The sequence below is a fragment of the Sorex fumeus genome, unplaced genomic scaffold, assembly GCF_029834395.1.
Source record: "Sorex fumeus unplaced genomic scaffold, SorFum_2.1 ptg000036l, whole genome shotgun sequence".
Lineage (NCBI taxonomy): Eukaryota > Metazoa > Chordata > Mammalia > Eulipotyphla > Soricidae > Sorex > Sorex fumeus.
In genome coordinates this window covers 8,166,628-8,177,651 of record NW_026606093.1, presented here as the reverse complement: position 1 = coordinate 8,177,651, position 11,024 = coordinate 8,166,628, and the positions used below count along the sequence as shown (strand labels likewise).

At 41.3% G+C, this 11,024-nt stretch overlaps 1 pseudogene; it reads left to right on the top strand.

The window, feature by feature from the left end:
* The first annotated feature begins 7,617 nt into the window (after positions 1-7,617).
* On the top strand, positions 7,618-8,211 carry LOC130027212 (60S ribosomal protein L17-like; annotated as a pseudogene).
* Positions 8,212-11,024: the final 2,813 nt, after the last annotated feature.

Here is an 11,024-nt window from a genome sequence, read left to right as displayed (position 1 = left end):
CCACCAAGAGTACTTACCCAGCCAAACATTCGTTCATTAAGAGTAGAAGGAACAATACACAACTTTATAAATAAATAAAAGCTCAGAAACTTAGTAGACTCAAAACCAACTTTACAAGAACTGAAGGGGCTATTTTTAAGACAAGACAATGTTACAAGCACACCAAACTTCTACAGAAAGTTGTCTGATAATAACTTCCACAGAAAGATTACATGATAGTCATTTCAATATCAGTTACCTAGATGCACCAGTTAAAAGACAGATACACCGTAGGTGTTCATTTCATGCAAGCAACCTTTCAGGAAGAACCTTTCCTCTTGAGGCACCTCATTGAAGGCCTTTCCACACAGATCCCCTTTGGGAAAGAAGTTTCTTGTGAGCAGGCAAACAAGCCAACCAGCAGCAGAATTCAAACACATTCTGTGACTGACCCTGAGGCCGTTTTATGCTTTGCTTTTCCCACAAGTCAGACACTGGTGAGTGTGCTTTACCCCTTTCATATCCCCTAAGATCCACATCTTGGCCTCTTACACTGAACTTTCACCAGAGAAGCCTGGCCACCCCAACTACACTAGGTCTGTTAGGCCCTACTCTAATCAGCAGTCCCCCAAAACCCATAAAAGTAAAGGTCAGTGCAGCAAACAATATAACCCTAGTAAAAGAGAAGCAATAAGTTCAGGACAAGGAACACATTTCAGAATCAACACAAAATGCTCCACACAATTACACAGGAACACCAAATTAGAAGAAATACCTTTGATGGGGAAAGACGAGACCATTACCCACCAAGTCCCCCAGAGGACTCCCTGGCAGTGGTAGATGAACCTTGATGGTGTATTGAAAAGAAATCACCTCCAGACTATCAAAGGCACCCATGGGGAAACTACCACCCCCCCCCCACACACACACACAGAGGAATAAGAAGATAAGAACCCCAGAATTCTGAAAAATGAACATATCCTCCTACATGATCTCTCTGTAGATCAATGGCCAAGACCCAGAGACTATAAAACCCAGCTCCTAGAAGAGAACAGCACAGAGTCTCCTGCCCCCACTCCTGGCTGTCCTCACCAGGGCTCCTTGGAGGAGGGCGGATTGAGTTTCCCTCCCCACCCCGAGCAGAGCCCCGGCAGCTGAAGAACTCCAGAACCAGGGACAGCCGTGCTGAGACCACTCTCCACACATCCGGACAAGTCTCATGCATGAAGGAACTGGCAAAGGAACCCAGGCATGCAGGTCCCCAGGCTGAGATCTCCAAGCCTGCTCGTACCGGGACTGGGCCTTCTCCACCCAGATCCCCCATCTTCCAGTAGGTAGGCGTTACACCCACCAGCTGCTGCCGGCGCCAGGTGGTCCCATCAGCAGCCAAGACCCAGAGATTATAAAACCCAGCTCCTGACATTATCTTGTTTTTACTTTAGAGAGCCCGGCAGGCTACCAAAAATATCCTGCCCGCACAGCAGAGTCACAAACTTCCCATGTCATACTCAATATGCCAAATACCAGTAACAATGATAGGTCTCATTCTCTTAGCCCTGAAAGAGCATTGAATATGGCTTTTTTAAAAATCTCAGGGCTAGGAAAGAGACATTACGGGTGCCTGCTCCAGGCAATCAAAGAACACGATGATCATGATCGTGATGTTCTCTGATAAAGAATTCAAAGATGAAGTGGGTGAGGATGTTTAACAAACTCAAACAGTGGAACGACATCCAATAAAACACAGGAGGATATCAGCAGAAGTAAGGAAACTACAACAGAAATACTGAAAAATCCGGTAGGTAAAATGAAAACTCAGTAGATTCCGTCTACAGTAGAGTAAAAGCAGCTGAAGACAGTATGAGTGAGCTTGAAAATGAGATGCAGAAAATCTTTAGGCAATAGTAGTAGATGGAGGGAAACCTCAAAATAAATCAAGAGCAGGCAAAAGAACTCTTGGATGAACTCAAAAATAACACAAGAATCAGTCCCAGGAAGACAGGAAAGCAACCTCAAGGAGGAAATAACAAAGACATTATTGCTGATAGTTCCCAAGCTTGAGAAAGCCAGCATCCAGATCTGGGAAGCCTGAAGGATACCAGCTAAAAAAGACCCTTATAAAAAGAATACAAGACATATCCAAAACAGACTGGCTAAAACTGTAGATAGAGATAAAATATGTAAAGGAGTGTCCCTGAGCAAACCTCTCAAGTGACCCTGTGGGCCCAAGCGGAATTTAGTTTTGGGGGGAAATAAAAAGGCCTTGCCAAGAATACTTTACCAAGCCAGATTCGCATTCAGATTTGAAGGAATAATACACAACTCTACAAATAAACAGTTGATGAACTTCATAGTCTCAACATCAATTTTAAAATAATTAAAAGGGCTACTTTAAGGCAAGACAAACCCCAGAGACACACCAAACTAATACAGAAAGATGACAACAAAACCCCATAATAATAATCTCTCAATGTCAATGGTCTAAGCCTACCAATTAATAGACATAGAGTAGCAAAATGAACTTAGAAATTGATAGATTCCAACATTCTGCTGCTGTCTATAAGGAACACTGTCTATAAGGAACACATGCTGTCTATAAGGAACACTTTGAAAGTCTCTATGCCATGAAACGAGAACCTAGAAGAAATGGATAAATTCCAGGATTCCTATAATCTCCTAAGGCTGAATCAAGAAGAACTAGAGTACCTGAATAGACCTATTAACATCAAGGAAATCGAAATTGTAATCGTCTTCCCAAAAACAAAAGCCCAGGTCCAGATGAATTCACTAGCGAATTTTTCAAAAAATTTAAAGAGGATCTATTGCCAGTTCTTCTCAAGCTTTTCCAGGAAATTGAAGAAACAGAAACTCTCCCAGTTTCTATGCAGCCGATGTCTCTCTAATACCAAAGGAAACAAAGACACCACAAGAAAAGAAAACTACAGGTCAATATCCCTGATAAACATGGATGAGAAGATTCTCAACAAAATAGCAGCAAATAGAATTCAACAGCTCATCAAAAAGATCATATACCATGACCAAGTGGGATTCATCCCAGAGATGCAAGGATGGTTTAACATTCGGAAATCAACATTATCCATCATAGCAACAAAAGAAAAGATAAAAATCATATGATCATATCAATAGATGCAGAGAAAGCATTTGACAAGATCCAGCACCTGTTTATGATAAAAATCCTCGCCAAAATGGGTATACAGGGGACTTTCCTCAATATAGTTAAAGCCATCTACCACAAGCCTACAGCAATCATCATCCTCAATGGGGAAAAACTGAGAGCCTTCCCTCTAAGATCAGGGACTAGATAAGGATGCCCACTCTCTCCACAGCTGTTCAATATGGTACTGGAAGTACTTGCAATAATGATTAGGCAAGAAAAAGATACTAAGGCTATTCAGGTAGGAAAGGAAGATATCAAGTTTTCACTATACACAGATGATATGATACTATAATTAGGTAACTCTAAAAACCTCTACCAAGAAACTCCTAGAAACAACAGACTTGTATAGTAAAGTTGCAGGTCATAAAATCAATACCCAAAAGTCCATGGCTTTCCTATACACAAATAATGAGAGAGAAGAAAGTGACATGAAAAAAGCAATCCTGTTCACAAACATACCTCAGAAAATCAAGTACCTCGGAATCAGCCTAACTAAAGAGGTAAAGGACCTCTACAAAAAAAAAAACTACAAAACAACTACTTCACAAAATAAAAGAGGAAATGGAAACACACCCCCTGCTTGGAAAGAGAGAGACAGACATAGAAAGAATACATTCATCTGGGGAACATAAAGTAACAAAATAAGAGACTAACACCCAAGAATAACAAAGATAAGTACCAGGAGGTTCACTCCATGGCTTGGAGGCCAGCCGCACATGCTAGGGGGAAAGGCAGCTCAGTTAGAGAAGGGAGCACCAAAGAAAGGGTGTTGGGAGGATCCTCCCAGGATGGGAAATGCATGCGGAAAGTAGACTATAGGTCAAACATGATTGCCACTCAATGCCTCTTTTGTAAACCACAGCACCCAAAAGGAGAGAGAGTACAATAGGGAATGCCCTGCCACAGAGGCGGGGGGGGGGGGGAATACTTGGATTTTTGGTGGTGGAGAATGGGCACTGGTGGAGTGATGGGTACTCGATCATTGTATAACTGAAACCTAAGCACAAAAATGTGTAAGTCCAGAACTGTTCCTCATGGTGTTTCACTAATAATAATTTTTTTAAAAATTAAACACAGACTCAAAGTCAAAAGGTTAGATAACAATTCTTCAAGCAAACAAATAGGCCAGGTGGCCACACTAGTATCTGGTGACAGATTTTAGGCTGAAAAAGGTCTTAAGAGACAGCGACGGTCATTTCTTAATAATCAAGTAATATGTATATCAGGGAGAAATTACCCTCTAAACATAGGCAATCAGTGAGTGACCAGCAAAATACTTAAAAGAACTGCTAATAGATTTCAAGGAGGACACTGATAGCAACATTAATAGTAGTTGGAGACTACTATCAACACTACTTTATCACCTCTTGATCAATAGGAGATAAATACTAAATATAAAACATGCAAGGAAGTGCTGGCTTTCAAGGAAGAAATGGAAAAGGGGGGTAAGTTGATATATATAGGACTTTTTTGATCCCAAAAAGACAAGTACACATTCTTCTCCAGTGCAAATGTGATATTCTCTAAGATAGACCACATGCTGGGACACAAAATATACCTCCAGAAAATCAAGAGAATAGAAATCAGATCAACTATCTTCTCAGACTATGAGGCACTGAAAATAGGGTTAATCACATGAAGAAATGGAGAATCACATCAAACACCTGGAAAGATTCAAAGAAGTCCCTGTAAAGATGCCAGAATATTTTTCAAAGAAATAGATCAAATACTCCTGAAATTCATGTGGAACAATAAACCCCCATGAACAGCTAAAGCAATCCTTGGGAAAGGAAGAAGATGGGAGGCATTACCTTCCCCAACTTCAAACTGTACTATAAAGCAGTAATTAAAACAGCATGGTATAAGAATAAAGACAGACCTTCAGGTCAGTGTAATACAGTTGAATATCCTGACACAACCCCTCAAATATATGATCATTTAATCTTTGATAAAGGAGCAAGAAATATGAAGTGAAACAAGGAAAACCTTTGCAACAAGTGGTGCTGGGAAAATGACAGCTACAGGCAAAATATATTTTATACACAAAAGTCAAGTCAAATGGATTAAAGACCTCAGTATCAGACCTCACTATATAAGATACATAGAGGAAAACATAGGCAGAATCCTCCATGACATTGAAGCTAAAGACACCTTCAAAGATGAAAAACCACAGACAGTTAGTGGACGCAAAGGTAAACAAATGGGACTACATTAAACTAAGAAGATTCTGCACTTCCAAGGAAATGGCAGCCAGGATACAAAGACAGCCCATGGAATGGGAAAAATTATTTACCCATTAATAAGGAGTTAACATCAAAGATATATAAGACACTGGTAGAACTTCACTGGAAAAAAATCCAACCCTATCAAAATTTGGGGAGAAGAAAAGAACAGAAACTTCCTCAATGAATGAGGAAATGCAAATGGTCAAAAAGTACATGGAAAAAAAATTCTCTGCATCACTAATCATAAGGAAGACACAAATTAAAACAACAATGAGATATCATCTCACACCACAGAGACTGGCATACTTCAAAAGCAAGAACAACCAGTACTGGCGCAGATGCAGGGGGTAAAGGGACCCTCATTTATTGTTAGTTGGAATGCTGACTGGTCCAGAGTTTTTTGGAAAAGAATATGAGCATTCCTCAAAAAATAGAAATTGAGCTTCCACATGACTCAGTAATACCACTCTGGGAATATCCTCCAGGGTTCAAAAACGCACAGCACTAATGCTACCTACACTTCTATGCTCATAGCAGCACTGTTCATATAGCCAGAATTTGGAAACAGCCCATGTGCCTGAAAACAGTGACTTTATAAAGAAACAGTGGTATGTCTACATAATGGAATATTATGCAACCATCAGGAAAAACAAAGTCATTAAATTTGTTTAGTCATGACTGGTCATGGAGAATATCATTCTGAGTGAAGTGAGTCAGAGGGAAAGGGATAGACATAGAATGATTGTACTCATTTGTGGGATAAAAATAAAACACACACACACACACACAATCATATGAGACTAATATCCAAAGACAGTAGAAAGGAGGGCAAGGAGAACTGGTCCATGATTGGAAAATTGCCACAAGTTGGGGGCGGGAAAAGGGAGGATAAGTTAGGACAGAGAAGGGACCACTATGACAATAATAGTTATAAATGACCACTTGACAAGAAGAGAGTGCTGAAAGGAGGTAAAGTGATATACACGATACACGATAATCTTTCAGTACTTGTATTGCAAACTATAATATGAGAGAGAAAAGAGAGAGAGAGAGGGAGAAAGAGAAGAAAAGTGTCTGCCATAAACGCACATGGGGAATGTGGATGGGAAAAGGGAAACTGGGGTCATTTTTTTTTAATTTATTTATTTATTGAATCACTGTGGGAAAGATTACAAAGCTTTCAGGTTTAGGTCTCAGGCATGCAAAAATATCAAACACATTTCCCTTTACCAATACTTATTTTTTACCATGAAGAACCCCAATAAGACCCCACCCCCCACCCCTCCCAGTCCCTGTGAGGCAGATGAATTCTAGTTAACACTCTATCTGCTTTGATTAGATTCATTGTTTCATTAACAGATTCACCACTATTATTTAGAGTTTACCCGCCCCCCCAAATCAGACATGCTGAAAAAGCATTGTGAAGTGATTTGCTTTCTACAGCTGGGTTCAAGAATTAAATGTTGGTTTTGGATTTCTGCTATTTTACTTATTGACCCTGGAAGTATTTCTACTGAAAGTCAGATAGTTAAGAAATTGGTTTCTGTGCTCTGGAGTCGTGGTCGTGCTGGAGAGCCGCGCGTGGGGGGCAACTGGTGGCCTCGGTAGGGCGTGAGGGGCGGACCGAAACGCCCCCCTTCCCATGAGGAAACTGGGGTCATTGATGGTGGGAAATGTTCAGTGGTGAAGTCATCAGATGTTGGAACATTGTATGATGGAAGCCAATTATAAGCAATTTTGTGACTGTGTACCCCATAGTGATACAACTTTTAAACTGGAGTGTCAAAAAATAAAAGACAGACACAGAGAGGCAGAATGGATTTGAAAATTAAGTCCAATCTGATTCCTTAAAACACACACACACACACATTTGAAGAGGAAAGGCAAACACTGACTCAAAAACTATTGTTTCTAGGAACTTTTTTTTGTAGTCTCTAGAATTTTCTTAAATATAGTGTCATATCAACTGCAATTAGTAAGGTTTCTTCCTTTTCTGTCTGGGTGTCCTAAAGACCACAATAAAAGCTCCCAGAAGTAATAGATTTGTATAGTAAACTGGCATCCTATAAAATCCACATGAAAAAGACTGTGGCTTTCCTAGACGCAAATAATGATCTAGAAGAGAGAAATTTAAATAAAAATCCCATTCACAATTATGCCTCAGAAAATCAAATAGATAGAAATTAACTTAATTTAAGAATTGATAAACCGCTCTTCCATGAGTGGCCGTCAGTGGTCCCGAGATGGTGCACTACTCACTGGACCCCGAGAACCCGACGAAATCATGTAAGTCCCGGGGCTCGAACCTTCTCGTGCACTTTAAGAACACTCAAGAAACGGCTCAGACCATCAAGGGCATGCATATCAGAAAGGCCATTAAGTACTTGAAGGATGTCACTCTGCAGAAGCAGTGTGTGCCCTTCCGGCATTACAACGGTGGCATTGGCAGGTGCGCCCAGGCCAAACAGTGGGGCTGGACACAGGGTCGTTTGCCCAAAAGAGTGCTGAGTTTTTACTGCACATGCTTAAAAATGCAGAAAGTAATGCTGAACTCAAGGGTTTAGATGTGGATTCTCTGGTCATTGAGCATATCCAGTTGAACAAGGCACCCAAGATGAGCTGCAGAATTTACAGGGCTCATGGGTGAATTAACCCCTATATGAGTTCTCCGTGCCACATTGAGATGATTCTTACTGAAAAAGAACAGATTGTTCCTAAACCTGAAGAGGAAGTTGAACAGAAGAAAAAGATATCACAGAAGAAACTGAAGAAGCAAAAACTTATGACCTGGGAATAAGCTCAGCATAAAATAAAAATCTAAACTGAAAAAAAAAAAGAATTGACAAATCTGTGCAAAGATAATATCAAACCCTCTACTGATATTTTTGCCTAAATTTCTGCATTTAACATTTTTCTATATAACATTATTTTTTAAAAAGTTAGATTTTTAATAGTGAAACACCATGAGGTACAGTTGTAGACTCACAATTTTTTGTGCTTGGGTTTCAGTTATACAATGATCAAGTACCCATCCCTCCAGCAGTGCCCATTCTCCACCGCCACTGATTCCAGTATCCTTCCCACCCCCTGTCTTCCCCATTCCACCCTGCCTCTGTGGCAGGGCATTCTCCTTTGTTCTCTCTCTCCTTTTGTCAAACCCCCTACTTAAAGAAGTAAAAAATTTACAAAGAAATGAAAACTAATCCCCCACTCATAAACTGTTAATAAAAATTAACATCATTAAAATGGAACTACTTCCCAAAATTCTACACGGATTCAATGCAAGGGACTGCAAGGATACCCAAAACATTTTTCAAAGATATAGACCAATCACTCCTGAAATCTCCCCAAATAGCCAAAGCAATCCTCTAGAAAATGAAAATAGGAGGCATCACTTTGTGCAACTTCAAATATACTACAATGCAGTAGTAATATAAACAGCATGGTGCTGAATAAAGACAGAGTCACAGGTCAATGGAATAGAATTGAAAATCCAGAGACAGACCCTTAGGTATATGGTCAGTTACTCTTTGATAATTTTGGAGATCTAGGAGATGCTTTGCCCATCTCCAGAAATGGGGCAGGGTCTTGCAGTTCTGCACATGCCTCATCACATCTGCAATGACACCTGACGTAGAAGGGGAGCTCAAGGCATATGGTGTGACCAAGAAGGCAGAGTTGCTCATGCCTGTTACCCTGGAAGAATGCATAGGGGACGAGTTGTGTGTCTCCCTTGCCTGCTGAGTGGATGTTTGTAAACATGGAGCCCCACCATCTCCTCCTGAGAAGTTTCTAGACTGAGGCACATTCTCTGATGCGTTTATAGGTGGGGCTTCTCAAAGGGGTCAAGTCTTTTCCTCCGCCTACAAAAAATAATTTCACACAAGGATGGAGAGATAGAACAGCAGGTTTAGCTCTTGCTGTGTGTGCGGTCACCCTGCAGTCACCCTGATTTCAACGTCTGACACCACATACGGTCCACCAAGGAAGGTCAGGAATTGCTCCTGAGCACTGCTGGGTATGACTGTGAATTCCCCTGCCCCAGTAAAGACAAATAATAATTTATGTAAATGTGCATGGAAGAGAGATAAAAAGAATGCAATAAAGATATTAACAATTATAAAATCTCAGAGTATATAAGAGTTCTTGATACTCTGTATTTAATGCTTGTATTTTGGGCTGGAGCGATGGCACAGCAGGTAGGGCGTTTGTTTGCCTTGCACGCAGCTGACCCGGCCAACCTGAGTTGATTCCTCCGCCTCTCTCAGAGAGCCCAGCAAGCTACCAAGAGTATCTCGCCCACAAACTACCCATGATGTATTCGATCTGCCAAACACAGTAGCAACAAGTTTCACGATGGAGACATTACTGGGCCCGTTTGAGCAAATCGATGAACAACGGGAGGACGGTGCTACAGTGCAGTGCTACTCTTTGATCACGGTCCATGGTCACGGTCCTCCCGTTGTTCATCGATTTGCTCGAGTGGGCCCAGTAACATCTCCATCATGAGACTTGTTGTTACTGTGTTTGGCATATCGAGTACCTCACGGGGAGCTTGCCAAGTTCTGCAGTGTGGGCGAGATACTCTCGGTAGCTTGCCGGGCTCTCCGAGAGGGGCGGAGGAATCGAACTTGAGTCAGCCATGTTGGCTGCCTGCAAGGCAAATGCCCTACCGCTATGCTCCAGCCCATACTCTTTGATAAAGCTCCAGCCCAGACTCTTTGATAAAGATTAGAAATATGCAGCATAGCAAGGAAGGTCTTTTCAACAAGTAGTGTCAGGAAAACTGGTCAAATACATGCAAAAGTAAGAAATTCAGATCTCCATGTTAAGCGAAATGAGTCAGAAAGAGCGGGATAGACACAGAAAGATTGCATTCATCTGGGGAACATAAAGCAACAAAAAGGGAGATTAACACCCAGGAATGGCTGAGATTAGTACCAGGAATTTTGCTCCATGAATGGAAGGCCAGCCACACGTTCTAGGTGAAAAGGAAGCTCAGATAGAGAAGAGAGCACCAAATGAAGGGTGTTGTGAGGACCCTCCCAGGGTGGGAGAAGCATGCTAAAAGTAGTCTATAGACCAAACATGATTGCCACTCAAAGCCTCTCTTGCAAAACACAGTACCCAAAAGAAGAGAGAGAGAACAAGGGGGAATACCCTGCCACAGAGGCAGGAAGGGACGGGGGGGATGGGGAGTGGGGGCGGATGCTGGGACCCGTGGTGATGGATGACGGGCACTGGTGGAGGGATGGGCACTTGATCATTGTATAACTGAAACCCAAGCACAAAAGTTGTAAGCCTATAACTGTACCTCATGGTGTTTCACTAATAAAAAAAGAAAAAAATAAAAATTAAAAAAAATTAAAAAAAGAAAGAAATTCAGATCTCTTTTTTAAGTTACACAAAAAAGTCAAATCCAAATGGGCCTTAATATCACACCTGATTCATAAGGTACATAGAGGAAAACAGGCAAAATCTGCATGACATTAAAGCTGGACACATCCTTAAGGATGAAATGCCACTGACCAGGCAAGTGGAAGCAAAGATAGACAAAAGGGACCACATTAAATTAAAAGGCTGGGAGCAGAACAATTGTACAGCAGGGAGAACTTTAGATTTGTATGCAGCCAACACGGGTT